The 16,032-nt window shown below is 53.1% G+C and overlaps 1 protein-coding gene across 6 annotated transcripts in view; it reads left to right on the top strand.

The window, feature by feature from the left end:
- The window catches only part of LOC105190592 (Smg6 nonsense mediated mRNA decay factor), an 86,379-nt gene that overhangs the window by 25,937 nt on the left and 44,410 nt on the right, over positions 1–16,032 (top strand). The window lies entirely within an intron of this gene.

Raw genomic sequence — 16,032 nt, 5'->3', positions numbered from 1 at the left:
CGCGATTACGCGGTCCGGTTGTAACGGGCGAGTACAGCGCGGCCGGATTAATACGATAGCAGGGCGAGTGCGCGCGGGGCACAGCCAGGAATTGCATGTTATAGGTAATTGGCAATTTCTGTAACGCGATCCCGCTACCACCTGTCCGACGGGAGAGTTTCGCTAGCGGGTGTTTGAAACTGCTGCCGCCGTTGCTGCTGCTGCTGCTGCTGCTGCTGCTGCAACGGTGGGTGCATCGGTTATGGGTGCACCGCGCAAGGACGGAGAAAACTGCCGGTCGGATCGGTATTCCCCTCTCGACACACGTAATAACGCTAACGCGTCCCGACGCGCTCGTGAATTTATGTAGGCACGCCAGAGTGCCTGAGAGTACTGCCGCTGCTCACGCTCTCGTCGAGAGGAGCACAACCCGCCAACCCCGAGGTACTCCGGATAGAACACTCCGGCTGGAGGAGTCCTCCGGCCTCCTGCCTGCCTGCCTGCCTGCCTGCCTGCCTGTTGCCGTTTTAGCGCGGAAGAATCTCCTCGAGCGCGGATACACGCGCGAGACGCGATTTTTCTCGATCTTATTGCGCTACCGGACGCGTTTCATGTACTACGGCTCGGCATTAAACAGCGGAAACGTCTCTACATCTTTATTAAAATTTTAATGAGGGCTATCGCCGGCAGAATGTGTGTTTTATGCGTCGGCCGACGACGGGCGTAACGTGAAATAGATATCGAGGAAGCGCGTGTGTTGCACTCGTGAGGCGGAACGTATACGCTGTCTCCTGCGCGTCTATTCTCGACGATGACGAGCACGATTATCTCATTACTTGCTTTCATTCCGGGATATTATTCTCCTTTAATACGAATGAAATTTCCAAGTCGCAGCAATCTACATGCAAATAATGAAACGGCGTTGTTACGATAGGGTGAGAGAGAGAGAGAGAGAGAGAGAGAGAGAGAGAGAGAGAGAGAGAGAGAGAGAGAGAGAGAGAGAGAGAGAAAGAGAGAGAGAGAGAGGGAGGGAGGGAGGAAGTGGGAGGTTTCGGCGAAAAATCGTAAGACTTCGCATCCTAAGAGGAGGAAATTGTTATTATTTTTGCATTTTTTTTTAACGCATACAGATTACCGAGGAGAAGGATAAGCGTTTCCAGACAACGCGAACCATCGCGCTCAGCCCTATGTAATCTGTAACGACGGCTGTAATCTCCTTTTACCGATCCCATTGTGCGTGGCGCGCAAATAGATTGGCGTCTTGAAAAAATCGTCAGTAATATCGGTGAAAAAACGTCATTACTGGCGAGGTCGTAATATCGAATATATGTGCGCTTTGGGTTTCTTCGGAGGCGAAGAAACGTAGCCGCCGCCGACGCCGCCGACGTCGCCGCCGCCGCCGCCGCCGCCGCCGCCGCCGCAGGACGACGTGAGTGAGTCCGTCCGAGAGGGTGTCGGGAGGCTCTCTCGCTGAGAGGGCTATTATTAAAATTGATGTTGCAATGGCAATAAGCGGAATTGCCGGGTATTAAATTAAATTATTTTAATGTGGGAGCAGGGAGACGCGGGAGCGGAAAGGGCGGAGGATTGGACGATCGCTCCGAAGGTGCGGCTTGTAATATCCATCGCGGGCCGTAAGATTGAACGTACCGCGGCGCGGAAAGTGCAACAATTTTGTACATTTTGATACGCGGCGACCCTTACGACCTGTAACGACGCGGATATCTCACGAGCTCGAGCCGCGGCGGCTCGCGAATATCCCTCATGAGTCTGCACGCGTCCGTCATCCGCGGATCTCGACTTCGCAGCTTGATCCGACCGCTTTCTCTCTTAGCGCACGTTTTTTGCACGTTTCGGGAGCATCGGAGTCTTTGACATGCGCGTGTACGAATTTAGACACCTACGGGAATCTCCTCGAATATGGGCCACATGTGAAATCGGCGTGAAGAGAGAAAAATAAGAACGAGCACGAGGGACGACGTGGCTACATAATTGTTCGCCGCGCGACGCGCGTCCAAGTTTCTACTTGTTATTCAACTGAAAAATCTGCGACAGTGCTAAATAACACAAATCGTAACACGGTGGATGTCAACGAACTAGGACAACAGTACGGGCTGACTTTAAAACTTACATATTTGCAAAACGTACATACACGTACGTACACGTCAATTGTACATGGCGCGTTCACGTCGCTTCCCACTGATTACCGTCATCCCCGAACAAAAGCGGAAGGGATCGCGTGATTTTTGATTTCTTTGAGTCATCTCGTTCGATCACGTCAGTATTGCCCATGAGAAAAAAACCCCTTTCGCGCAACGCTCAATTGTCCAATGAAAAATCGATTATTCGCTCTGATCTTGTATCTTACATTGGTATTGATTTCAAAATTAAGAACTTAACGCGATATCACACCATTTTCTCGCGGATCTCTCCATGTCTGTGGTGGCATTTGAGCATTGATCGACGCAGAACAAACAGCCCGGTCGACTCGCCGATGTATTTGCACCGGCGCTCTTTGCGCACACATCTCGCTTCGCCAGGCGAAACGGATCGCCCTTGGGAAAGAGAGATCTTTTTCACGAGGGTACACCGTCGAGCAGCGGCGACTCTACCCAGCTCGGCGCCTGAACGCAGCCCTCTGTTTGCCTGAGAGGCGCGAATTACGACTCCCCAGTGTCAATATGTCAGCGCGGATATTTCATTCTCGGCGGCGGCGGCGGCACGCCTCTTTCGCGCCACTTTCGCGCGTGCGTTACATCGTCGATACTTTTACGGTCGCATCGCATAAACTCTGTTTGCCGCGGGCTTTCGCGCTCTTTCCGTTTCTCCAGAGCTCAGTTTTAGTGCTACATGCGTCCAAGTCTAATACGGCGAGAGAGAATCCTGAAGGGGGATCGATTTAGCGGCGGTCTTACATATTGTTTGTTGTTAAAAATTACCGGTTATAGAGATGAAAGCGGAATATAATCCATCAAACGAGTCTTGATCGTTTTGCATTTATCACAAATGTTTCTTATGTTCGCGAATGAGAATACATGTTAAATGTACACGTAGGATGTACTACGTAGATCCAATCAATTATCGACAATCTATTTTTATTCCGTCATTTTGCCCTCGGATTTTGCCCTCTTTTCGGAGAAGAGTCCTGATTGATTTGTCAATTTTACTCCGCCCTGTTAACGAGGGCGATTAGTCAGATTATCTCTTTTACCTCGGAACCCTCGCTTGTATACAACCGATTGTATCACTCCTGTGATCTCAGATAATCATGGGATCCGAGAAAAAGCGCTAATCTCGCAGGTGCTGAAGTAGAGAGGCAGCTCTCAGATCTCGGGATCAAAGTCAACGAGCGACTTCCGCAGACAATTTACGTCGCGGCCGATGTCAGATGACAGCGGTTTGCGTGCCCAGTCACCCGTTTCCAAGCGTCTCTTGTCATGGGACCAGTTAGATGTTAGTTAGAACAAGAACAATTTGGATGAATTGCAGGAAGGACTGCGGGACACGGTGATGGTAGCCCTTCGTGTTCTCATGCGTTCGCGTCGTCTGCTTCGCGTTTGTTTCTCTCTTCTTCTTTCCTATCATCTTGCGTTCGCCTTGCGTCCTCCTTGCGGACCGCCGACAGGTCCATGCTATCGGTACGTGAATCGATTTCCGATCGACAACTAGCCGCGGCGCGGTCGCCCTCTCACATGGAACGATAAACTATTCTCGCGCAAGATCGCGACGTCATGAATTATTCTCAGACGACTGCCGAAGTCGAGCAGTTTTCAGGGACGATCTCGTCGTCTCGCTGGAAGAAAGCTGAAGGACGCGAAGGAGAGACCGAGAGAGAGAGACAGAGAGAGAGAGAGAGAGAGAGAGAGAGAGAGAGAGAGAGAGAGAGAGAGAGAGAGAGAGAGAGAGAGAGAGATAAGATTGTTCCACTGGACTCTCGAACCTAATAGGAATTAATAGCGCTTGCCATCCGTGTCGTTCGGCGATGTTTGTAGTTTTTAAAGCTCTCAAGTTGTAATCGACAGCCGCAAGTAAGGAGAGTTTCTCGGCGAGTTATCCTAAAAATAACGCTTCAAGTACAGCTCTAAACTCTCGGCTGTTACCCCGAAGTTTCGTAGCGAGCCCAACGGAAGAAGTTACTACAGCTAGGAGACGCTTTAAGGGACGAGCGAGCATTGCTGTTCTCGACTCCCTGTTCTTACTCTCGAGTTATGCAGCGATTATGCCAGTTTTAGACCCGGCGGGGGGACGATAGTCCCATGATCGAAGTAGTACTCCCTCGCCGCTGGTGCATTACACAATCTCTCCTTGCTCGTCATCGACATCGGCATAATTTCATGATATCCACGGCAAGGGCGGAGTCGAGTGACTTATGAAATCTTCCGGCAAATATCGCCAAAGGATATTTTCGTCGTCATCGTCATCATCGTCGTTATCGTCTTCGTCTTCGTCGTCGCCGTCGCCGTCGCCGTCGCCGTCGCCGTCGCGTAGTGTTGTAATGGATGGGCGCGGTTGCGGACTAAGAAGAGGAGTCAGTCGTTGTGGTCGATGCTGCCGAGCGGCCAAGGCGGAGAGGATAAAAAGAAAGGATATCCCTTGGGCGGTCGTCCTTGCCCTCGCCGGTCGGCCCACGTCAAGGCCATCTTGCTTCGGGCGCAATGCACCCGCCGCTGCTGCACTTTCCCCGTCTCTCTCTCCCTCGCCGAGCTGCGCCTCGTCTAATGCACCGCGTCGCTCCACTTCAGCTATCCTGCGCGCGGAGGTTGTGAGCCGAGCGGACTCGGACGCGTTCCTCTCCTTCTTCTTCTTCTTCGTCTTCTTCTTCTTCTTCTTCTTCTTCTTCTTCTTCTTCTTCTTCTTCTTCTTCTTCTTCTTCTTCTTCTTCTTCTTCTTCTTCTTCTTCTTCTTCTTCTCTTTCTCCCCATCCTTTTCCTTCTTCTTCTCCTTCTTCTTTACCGCTTACCCTCTTCTCTCCTTCCTTCTCCTCTCTTCTCCTCTCCTTTCCTCTCTTTTCCCCTCACCAGAGCCAGCGGCTGGCTCCGCTCGGCTTGCAGCGCAGGCAGGTTACACAGTTACAGCCTTCTCTATTCCTCTCTTTATCCGCCTTCCGTGCTACCCGCGTGTCCCGTCTTGGACTCTCCACCTCGCCTTTGAGCTCTCGCGACTCCGAGAGAGCGCGACCGGCTATCGCCGCCGATCGGCCGCGATGCGTCTCTCCTTTCTTTCCTCATCCCGTTAACCCTCGCCCTCTTCTCCCTCTCGCGCCGCTTTGTCGCTATAAATATCCGCCGCGACGTTATTTTTAACCCAGCGGACCGCTGGCGCGCACCCGTGCCTTAGCGCTGATGGAAACCACAGCATCAAACGGATTACGCGAAATTACGCGAATTTCGCCGGTAAGATCACCGTTAATTTCGCGAGTCTGCGACTCATCTTTTCACTTGTCCCTGATTACTTTCAAATTTCACATGCGGCAATGTAAGATTTCGTCACGATTCCCGTTGCTACAGCAACCGTGTGCAAATCGCGCTTGCGTCTCGGAAATGACGCTCAAGTATCTAACTACTACTCCATCAATCCAACGTTAACGATACACTAAAGAGTGATATATAATGTCAGTCGAACGGAGATGATACGAAAACGGACGGAGGTACTTCGGAGGAGATTTTACGGCGATATCGTGGATGGTAGAGCTGTAAAGCAGAAAGGGTGGATCGCGTTGAACAAACACGCTTATCCTAAATAGTTGGCGCAGCCGAACCGTCTCGTAGACGTCTTATGCCGGTGGTATCGGTAGCTTTTATGGGTTTCTGACCCTCATGGGAGCCCGCAGTACTTGGTCGCCGACGTCTTTCGAACTTCTGTGTTGTGTTTGGGTCGGGGTTGGTCTGGCACTTTTCTCTCGCGCCCGCATTTTACCTTCGCTTCGTTCAATCTCCTCTTCCTACCTCTCGCCATTGCCTCTGTCTCCCTCCGGCCGTTTCGCCGCTTTTTCTGCGCCTTCCCTTCCCGCAATGTTCTCTGGAGCATGACGCCGGCCGTTGATTAGACTCTCCCCTCCCTCCCGCCCGCCCTCGTTCCTTCCCGTCAACCCCTCTCTTGCCTTCCGCGCTTCTGCCTCGCTCCTTTTTATCGTGACTGCGTGACCTTGCCAAGGTCGGGTGAACGAACAGCAGTAGCTGCAGCGGAGGTGACGTTGACGGTGCTAATGGCGTTAGATCGCGACGCTCGTGAAATAGTATAGTTTAGGCGACTCGGTACAAATACGGCACATGCGCGCACACGAAACGAAATTTTTAACGAAATTTGCTATCGATTGTTGCAGCAGATTTATTGTCGACGACGGCATCCGTGCCGTCTTTTCTCTATCTCAGTTAAATACTCAGCGACTAAAGAGTGAAGCTTGGGGAAGCTCGTGCGAACAACTGCGGGCGGTTCGACGAACCCGACGACGACGACGACGACGACGACGACGACGACGACGACGACGACGTCGAGGCGTCGAGGTGTCGAGGCGTCGAGGCGCAAATCGGTGGTTGAAAATTGAAATTCCACGTAACGCGAAATTACAGCACGACGGAGCGAGCATTCGCGAAAGACGCGTCCCGTTCTCATCCGGACGGTTATTGGCCGCGAATCAAAAGTCAGTCCAGCCTCGCTGCTCATTTCCTGCCCTTCTAATCACGCGCGTGGCGGCCTCGGCCTCTCGCGACTGCTCTCGGGACGACGGGATTGCTTAACGAGTGCGGCGATTCCGCGCTTTCGTTCCTTCGTTAAGCCGACAAATTGACGACCGTTCCGTAGGTAGCGTCGCGACTAATTCGGTCCGCCTATTAAAACTCGCTTCCTCCGCTTGATTGCATATCACAAAACGTATCCGCGATGCTGGGTAATAATCGCGCGCCGTGGAAATCCTCGCGCGCGCTCTCGCGAGTACGCGCTTCGTTAATACCGCTCCGAAAGCGCGCCGCCTTTTTACCCTTATCGCTAGGATCGAACATAACGGCGACGCTAATGATACCGGTGGAACACGGAGATAGATAATCAAGCTTATTGTTGCGTGCCCGCGTCTCTCGATCTGAATTCTCGATTTATCGAACCGTCGGAATGCTGCCGCTGCCTCTTCCGCCTGTGAACCCTTAAGTGCCTTCGCCTTCGCGGCGCCGCATTCTTTTCCGACGCACCACGGTTTATCTCTCTCGCCTCACCTCCTCGATCTCGCGAATTTTTCTCGCGAGGAAAGGACTCCTCGAACTTGATTCATTCCCCACCCCCTGCCCTTGTCCCTCCACGATTGAGTACGGTTCGAATCTCGGTACACGATCGCAGCGGAATCGTTCGTTGAAAATTTCGATTTTTTTCTCAATAAATGAAACGTCTCGGTAGCGATCGAGCGGCGTTATCGCCGCGATCAGCGGCGAACGCGCGCGAACGAGAAATGAGAACACGACGACGGAGAAACCGGCTAATGCGACGATTAATCAATTAACCTGCGCCACACGACAGTCCTCTTGTTCGCGACAAGAACGGGATAACGGATGGTCCGGCAACTGCGCCGGCTAAACGACAATTTGCAAATTAATAGCGCTGTCATTAATAAGCGGTCACCGCGTAAACGGTGTAAATCGCGAATGTCGTCCGGTAATCAACGCTTACCGCCGCTTACGGCCGCGCGCCAGCTCGCTCCTCGCCTCCTCCGCCTCTTCCATGTGGTACGCGCACGGCATAACGATATACGGGCGCGTCGCTTCTCCCGGGAAAATGCCTGCCGAGATTCCGCACGGTGAAGAATGTTGTAAGAAACGTGTGGCGTTTGTATAAGATCGAGTTTCCCAGGCCGATCGTCGGATCGCACGTCTATATTAGCGTCTCCGATGGCTGAGGCGCGTTCGCGCGAATGTATTGTATACATCGCGCAATCTTGCGAGTTCTCGCGGCTATTTGTTTCTTCTTCCTTTTTCCTCTTTCATTTCCTCCCTTCCTTCCTTTCCTCCCGAGACCGCGGCCGGATCCCTTTCGGCCGCGATGTCGAGGAATTAATCGGCGTATTTTTACGAGCGACGCATTCGGACATCGCCGAGCGATCAAATCTAAATTTAGTCGACTCGCGGTCTCTCTCTCTCTCTCTCTCTCTCTCTCTCTCGCGCGCGCGCAGTCGCAGCAACGCCGTATGCGCGCACATGCGCGCGAACCGCCGATGGCGCGAACTCGAAGAAAGACACGTGTACTTTTGTATTTGCATGAACACTTATACCGTCGGGCCGAGCAGCCTTTGCGAAGCGCGCGCGCCCGCGGTCGTTTACGACCGTTAATATATAACTTCCTGCGAAGCGGCGCACAATAACTGCAGAGATACCTGCCGCAAGGACTCGATCTACGCTGCGCCGCGCTGACGCGCGGTGCCATGCCAAGGTGCCTTAAGGTGTCCCTTTGATGCGCGTATACGACGCTCGAAAATATCCGAACAACGATAATCGCCAATATTGCTGTTGGTAGTTATTGTTATTTTTCAATTCTTGCAATTCTGTCGCTTGCCTTTCCCTCGAATTCACAGTCATACGCACATTCCGCTCTCGTATTCGTGTAGGATCTTTTACGTGCTCGAAATTGTCTCGATGATCTCTCGCAGTTGCAGCATAATTTCTTCTCTCGGCGTCGTTGTAATTTCATTTCTGTGTCTGACCCATTTTTATTTTGTCGCTGATTAGATTTTGGTTTCTCTTCTAATCGTTCTCTACTCGTTGTCATGAAAAACGGTGCATCTTCCTCGATGGACGACGCATTCGCGAACGACGACGGCGCGCGTAAGCCCGGTGGTGAGCACGAGAGAACGCGCCCAGGCGGTCGCGGTTTCCCGTCTATACGGAAGTCGCTCAACAGAGTAGTCTCATCACCACGAGCGTCCGTGCAGAAATCGCGCGAATCGAACAGCCCGCATAACATCTCGAGAGAGACGTTGAGAGGTGTGATGCTGGAGATTCTTAGTTTTCCAGGCCGCGGGACTCGGACTTTTCGAGGCTCGTTGTTATACATTTCTTGCGTCCCGCGGGAACGTTCGAGTTCTCGCGGCGCGCGAGAAAACCGGTGCTCTTCCGGTATCGCCGGCAGTAAAAGTCCGCCGCGGTAATAGATTATGCGATCCGCTCGGGGCGAACCGCGCGACGCGCCATGGCAGTAAGAGGCTTTGAAATCTAGTTTTACGATTTTGGATTAACCCCGGCTCGTTAATCACGTGTAACGCTCGCAGCCGTTATTCTCTATCGGGGAAGCGATTTTCCACGATGCCGCAGCGACAGCGGCAACAGCAACCGCGGCAGCAAACCGCGCGTATCTCGCGTAGATCGCCGTCGTCTACTTTACATATCTACCTCCGCCGCTTGAGTACTCGTCGTCGCCGCCGCCGCTCGTTTCCATGTGCGTACGCACATTGCGCTCTTTGCGATCGGTGAAATAGGAAGAGCGCGGCGCAATAAAAAGGGAGACGTGCGAGAGAGCGCACATACGAGGGGGGAAGATTAGGCTTGCGTGCCGCGGCGTTTTGTCGTAGCGTGCTGCGAAATCGTCGACTGTCGTCTCCGGCGCTTTTTGTCGGCGTTCAACTCACCCCGTCGCCATAATTAGTCGAAATGAGATTGTTCGCGACACGATATCGTGTCGTCCGATGTGATTTGCCACCCTCCTACTCCTGCCAACGATCTCATTCGCGCCACGCTCCGATCTGTTCGCTCGTTTTTTTCTGCGCCCCGGCTTTTTCCGCGAACGTCGCGGGTCGAGCCCAATTAAGTGCCTATTCAATGACCGTAGCAGCCGTAGAGTTGATCATAGTCGCTCGGCTGACACGTGAAGAATGAGTCAGACAAAAATCTAATCTGCTCCCCTCGGCGGCGCGTATGACAAAAGGGTCGCGCGCGCCTGGACCCTCCTTTATCTTTCTCTCTCGCCTAATCCTTGCCGATCTGCCGAGTCGGCCGCTGAGACAGGACGGAATCATGTCGGCGACCTCGCAAGGTTCCCGCCAAGGTCGAACGTTGAGCTCTCTCGAGCCGCCAGCTCGAGATGCCGATCTCCACCGGCGCGCAATCGCCAGCGCCACCAGCGTACCGCCAGCTGCCACTGTTACTGTTCGGTGCATCGACTTCGTGACTCATTTGCGGACGAATAAAACGCTACCTGCCACTCGGCAGGTCTCCTTTGTGCGGCCGGCGCGGGGACTCACGTCCAAGGGTTCCTTCGCTGTTGTCGCGTCGATGGCTTTCGACGATAGCGAAATTCAAGCGGGCTTCGACGGCGCGTCTTCGAAAGTCGTTTTGTGATATGACCACCCAGTAATTGCCGAAAATCTTCAGCGGCGACGTACTTCGCGGCGGAGGATACGCCGAGAGAGAAAGAGAGAGAGAGAGAGAGAGAGAGAGAAAGAGAGAGAGAGAGAGAGAGAGAGCGAGCGCGAACGACAGATCGCTCGTCGATGTCGAGGGACGATAACGGGGTCGTGATTGTGACGTACAAAGTTTCGACATGAAATCTTCCGCCTTCTTTCCACTCCCAATGTCGAGCGACGATCGCGCGCGATCGGATGGGTCATCGACACGGAGCGGTCGTTTCTTGTGAAATTCATCTCGCCGCCACCTGGCACCTGGTGGCGAAGGCGCGTGGAGCGCGGACAAGAGAGGTAGAAAGCAAGGAAGGAAGGAAGGAAAGGAAGGAAGGAAGGAAGGAAGGAAGGAAGAAAGGAAGGAAGGAAGGAAGGAAGGAAGGAAGGAAGGAAGGAAGGAAGGAAAGAAGGAAGGAAGGAAGAAAGGAAGGAAGGAAGGAAGGAAGGAAGGAAGGAAGGAAGGAAGGAAGGAAGGAAGGAAGGAAGGAAGGAAGGAAGGAAGGAAGGAGAGAAAGAAGAGGTTACGGGAATATGGATATCGTAATCGAACGGCCGGCGTCGCTCGGCGTCGTTTTATTAAATCTCCTGTTCGCGGCGAGATGTCGGCGTGCGCGCGACGCAGTAAAACGTAAACCGACGAGAGCGAGCAAACCAGTTTACGATAACTTAACAGGCTTACGTACGGCGAAACGAGCCCTTCCTGCCTCCTCTCGCTCTCGCCTAATCCTACCTATCTTCCCCGCGAAAACTGAATGTTTCGCTTATCGACTGAAAAATGGCCAAGGACGTCGCGTATCTTCGCTCTTCGGCTACGCCGGGGGCACGGTGCGTGTGCGATCGGGGTCTTGCAGTTCGTTCACACGGACGCTGGAGACGGCGACGACACAGCCTCCTCCTCCTCCCCCTTCTCCTGCTCCTCCGACGTGTTCTTGGCGCCAGGCGCCTGCCTCCTTGCTCGCTGGTGGTAGCTCTTGGTAAGCTGCCGACATCCCGCCGCCTCGGCTCGAGCTGAGAAACGATCGCGTCGTCGTTTGAGTTTTGCGGTGGAATTTCACGTTGTAATTCGCCGTTGCTCCGGCTCGTTATCCCGCCGATCTTCGCCCGGCGAAATTAGATTTCGCTTCGTACGTCTACCGTCTGCGATGATAGGAGGTGTGTGAGGGAGGTGCCTCGTGTGATTTATGTTAAATTTGAAAGGGTGGCCCCCTCGTTAGAAAACTGCGAGGGTCCGATGACTCGCGAAATGGATCGGAAGAGGAGGAGTGGAGAAACTAATAGCTATGAATATAAAGCGGGGCGGGCTTTTGGAGCGCGGGAGAGAGAGACGCGTCTTCGGATTAACGGAAAGTGAACTGAATCGGCGACTGATGCGCGCGAGCAAAATGCAGCCCTGGAAAAGGGTCGGAGTCGTTGAACGTCGTCGCCGCGGAGCACGCACTATGTTAATAGTATGGTAATGCGACACGAATCGGATATTACTGCTTGGAAAATGCGCGCCGGTGTGCCGGGGTGCACCGATAAAATGACTAATAAAATGGCGATTACGTCGGGGCGGCCTAATGAGGAGAACCCATTAATCTAGTGGCGTGATTAGCGCGATGTAAACGGCGCGCGCGAAGGTCGACGGCGAGAATTCACCTATGCCCGATTATTTACGGGCACGCTCATAGCTCATCGCCTTTACCTCCGGGCGGTCCGCGCGTCGTACCGAAGGCATTTACCACGGGTCGTCGGTGTTAAATTCATTGCGCAACGTTGTATCTTTTATACCGCGGCACGTCGCGATGGATCGTTTCGCTCTCGAACGAAAATGCGCGCGCGTGGCGAGGAGAGGTCCACGTCCGGGAGAAATTTTCGCGCGATTTCATCCTGCGAATCCTTGTTGTTCCCTCTGCACCTGGATTGCGATTACATTTCGGCGCGTAAAGATCACGCGACATTAACGACGCTTCGACGACGGCAGTTAACGCGGAGAGCAGTTTGCTATTCAGGTACGCGAGGTAATGCAAGTTGCGTCGTTTTTCGTGCAAGAAAATAGAGAAACGAGAATATGCACGCGCGTTACGAGTTAAATATAAACGAAGAGAGAGAGAGAGAGAGAGAGAGAGAGAGAGAGAGAGAGAGAGAGAGAGAGAGAAAGAGACTTCGTGTTTTTCGAGAAAGAGAGAGTGAGAGCAGTAACGCGCGGAATATCCTATTAGATAGAAGTCGGGAGAGCCAGCCGATCGCCGGAGATATGCATCGGCAGTGCGCCTGTTTCAGAACTCCGTAAACGTCGCCGTTCTTATCGAGCGGGAGCGCGATACTCGCGAAAAACATGTTCTCTCTCGAGCCGATACAACGTCTCGCGGAGGTTGCAACGACGTTACGAGAGGTTGCACGCTATCTTTACCCGCGTAATATCTCTATAATAGCCGTTAACGACTCGGCGGGTATAACGCGCGATAAATGCGGGTAAAACGCGGTAGCGTGGATTGAAACGTTAAACCGCAAAATGAGCGCACGGCGACGGCGGCGGCGGCGGCGGTTGCTGCTGCTACGATGGCTACGCACAGCTACGCGTCCTGGCGCGGCTTACACTGCCGCTTGAATAAAGATACGCGAAACACCGGTCGAGATATTTCGCGTCCATTAAAATTATCCTACGCTCGTCTCTTTCTTTCTCTGTCTCTCTCTCTCTCGCTCTCTTTCATTCTTGTCTCAGTCTCTCAGCGTCGCGTCCTCCTGGCTGGCTCGTTGCTACGCATTATAGCTACATTTAACGATACATAACGCACTCTCCGCCGTGGCCCATTAAGACGTGATTATCCTTAAACAATAGCCTTTTCATATTCCACCAGTCGTTAGCGGAGGGAATGGGGTAGTAACCGAATTAACGAGTGTTCTGTCCGTGCGCGCACCGCCGACGTGGATTTATCGGGGGGAGCGTGAAAGAAGCGCGCTGCCCCGTCAAAGACAACGGTATCGCGTCGATATTGCCGCGGTGCGATCGCTCATTGTCGTTCTTCCTTAACCGTTAACCGTTGAATAACTCAAATGACCGTCGAAACGCGCCAGCGGCAGCGAGAAAAAAAAAGCCAACGATTGTTCCGAGTGGCCGGATGAATATGGATCGTTCAAGTTCAGTCTCGCAGGAGAGGAATGGATACCCGGGATACGCACACGGTGCGTGATGTGTTACCTTCGAGACGTGCGTTCGAGTCCCAGCTGCTCGCGTCGAACGTATCTTCGCGTGCATGGAGGAAACGTAAAAAGCTACAATATAGGACGAGAGCAAAGTGTGGGAAACAGGCGAGGCAAGGCAGACTTCACGCTCACTTCGCGCCCACTTCACGAGCTCGTTCGTTTCTTGAATATTAAGTCGAATTGATCTTTACCGAGCAAAGAGATCGTTGCTGATAAGATTTCCCGTTTTCCTTCTGAACCGGCGAGAAAAATCCTCCTACCGAGGAGAGGCACGATATCTCTTCTGCCAGCGGTGTGTATCTAGCGAGGCGGGGAGGCGTGTGCCATCCGCTAGAATCGTTACTAATCGAATCAGCCGCGTAGCTCGCTAACTCAATTTCGTCCGTTTTCGCGGCGTAATCGTGTTAATATCGGCCGGGGAAACAGGAAGACCGGGCTTACCCACCGACTTCATTAAGAGCGCGCTTCTCGCGCGCCTCGCGGGATCTCGCTGTCGCATTTACTTCGTTAGTTAAGGATCTCGATAAGAGGGAGCGACGCAACGGCGACGAGGAGCTACGCCGCGGAGTTCGTTGGCCTCGTCGACGACGTTCGTATCGAGTTACCATTTAATTTACGCAAATTTCGGGTGAGAAGTCGCACGCTAAAGTCACACCACGCGATCGCAATCTCGACAGTGTCGCGCGTTCGTGATCGCCACGAAAATATACATGTAGCTTAAGTATTGGACTACCGAGATAGATACAGAGACGCGTGAGAGTAGGTGGTTGGGGAAGGCGGGAGGCGGGAGGGCAGCTCTTGACAGCGCTCATAGTGCGACTAACTTGCGCGGGTTAACGATCGCAGTTAGATCGCGCGAAAGACAGAAAATCGGGGAAGTCGACGGCGCGCGTGATACGCCTGAGTTTTGCTAATGATCACGGTGGCAATTAGTTAGAGCCTCCTTGTAAATCTTCTCTAACTAATTACCCTTTACACTTCCAACCCCCCGATGAAGACCACACGGGCTTTCTCGGGCCGACCTCGCGGTTAAACGCTAATTATTATCCTTGTCCGCGATAAATTAAACTGCCAGAGTCCACCTTCCACCTTCGAATGGCCTCTGGTGCGTATGCACGACGCGCTTGATGGAGGATGGCACGGACGTGGAGCGGTGCACATCGCGGCCTCCTCTCGCTTGTTAGATTTGTGTTATCCCTCTATTCTGCGAAGTATTAATTCATGCCGCGAAAAATCGCGCCCTTTACTTCTCGCGCTTTGCAGCGCGCTCGCGCCTTTGCCGCGCGATGCCGCCCCGCGCTAAACGAGAGAGAGAGAGAGAGAGAGAGAGAGAGAGAGAGAGAGAGAGAGGGACCGATATGAGCACGCGCTTGCGAATAGTGTCGGCGCCGTAGCAATTTTCGCCCGGTACTTCTCCGCTCCTTTCCTCGCGCTTCGTCCTTTCACGTACGCGCCGGATTTTTCCCGCCTCGCTCTCTCGCTCGGTCTCTTAATCCACTCGCGAATCTCAATGTGTTCGGCTTTATCGACGCCTCTTATCCAGTTACGCTCCTCGTGTTTTATTTCCGGCGTATTATTCCACGGTTTATGGGCTTCTTTATGGAGTGCAATAACTTCTCTTTTTTTTTTTTTTTTTTCACAATTTAATGCCGAGCGCACGGAGAATTCATATTCAGCCGGCCACGGTCGAGCTGCCCTATCCGTTTTCCACGATAAACGCCAGTAGTTCCGATAAGTGGCGTTCTTGCGCGAGCCTATTACACCGTCGTTAGCGACGCTCATCTAATTAGCTTCGCTATAGCCCGCAAATAAAGACGCGCCGGGGTAGTAGCGGCGCGAGTCGCGTTCGCCGCGGAGGCTCCGTGAGTATTCGTAGTATTCGCGCGGTAGAGTCCGGGCGGATTCTGGTATCCGGGATGAAAGACACCGCGCGCCCTGTCGCCCTCGTAAAGTAGCCGGGACATCGACTGCCCCTTCGGTCGTTATCGTTTGAAAACGAGGAGAGCCATGTTAAAATACCTCACGTGTATGCGTGTCTCGATTGGATGCGCGAGATAAGTCGCAAAAGTCGCGTCCCTCGTCGCCGTTTCCGCGTCTCACCCTGTGATGTCTCGCCCTTGTCGTCGTGACCTCCCCGCGCCCCCCTTTTCCCGGCGGCATGTATTCGTTATCGCTAAAGCCGAGCAAAGCCTGAACGAGAGCTCGCTCTTGCCGCGTTTTAATTTTTACATATAACTCCCCGCTTTTTAACACCTTTAAATTCCATAATCGCGCGCCGAGTAAAATCCACGAAATCCTCGTGTACGAACATCGCGCTCTCGGGAAACTCTCACGAATAATTCCCACGGTAGTGTGGGGGTTTTACTGTCCGGGGGTAAGTAAGTACAGCCAGAGTGGATGAAGTTTATCTCCACCGAGAGTCGGAATTACAGAGGACGATATTCGGGCGCCTTCCGTTACTGCAAATTAAACCTCGCTCGTGGGCGGTAGCCGCCCGG

The sequence above is a fragment of the Harpegnathos saltator genome, unplaced genomic scaffold (assembly GCF_003227715.2).
Source record: "Harpegnathos saltator strain DR-91 unplaced genomic scaffold, Hsal_v8.6 scaffold225, whole genome shotgun sequence".
NCBI lineage: Eukaryota > Metazoa > Arthropoda > Insecta > Hymenoptera > Formicidae > Harpegnathos > Harpegnathos saltator.
Note: the sequence above shows the minus strand (reverse complement) of the source record. Positions and strands in the feature narration are given on the sequence as shown.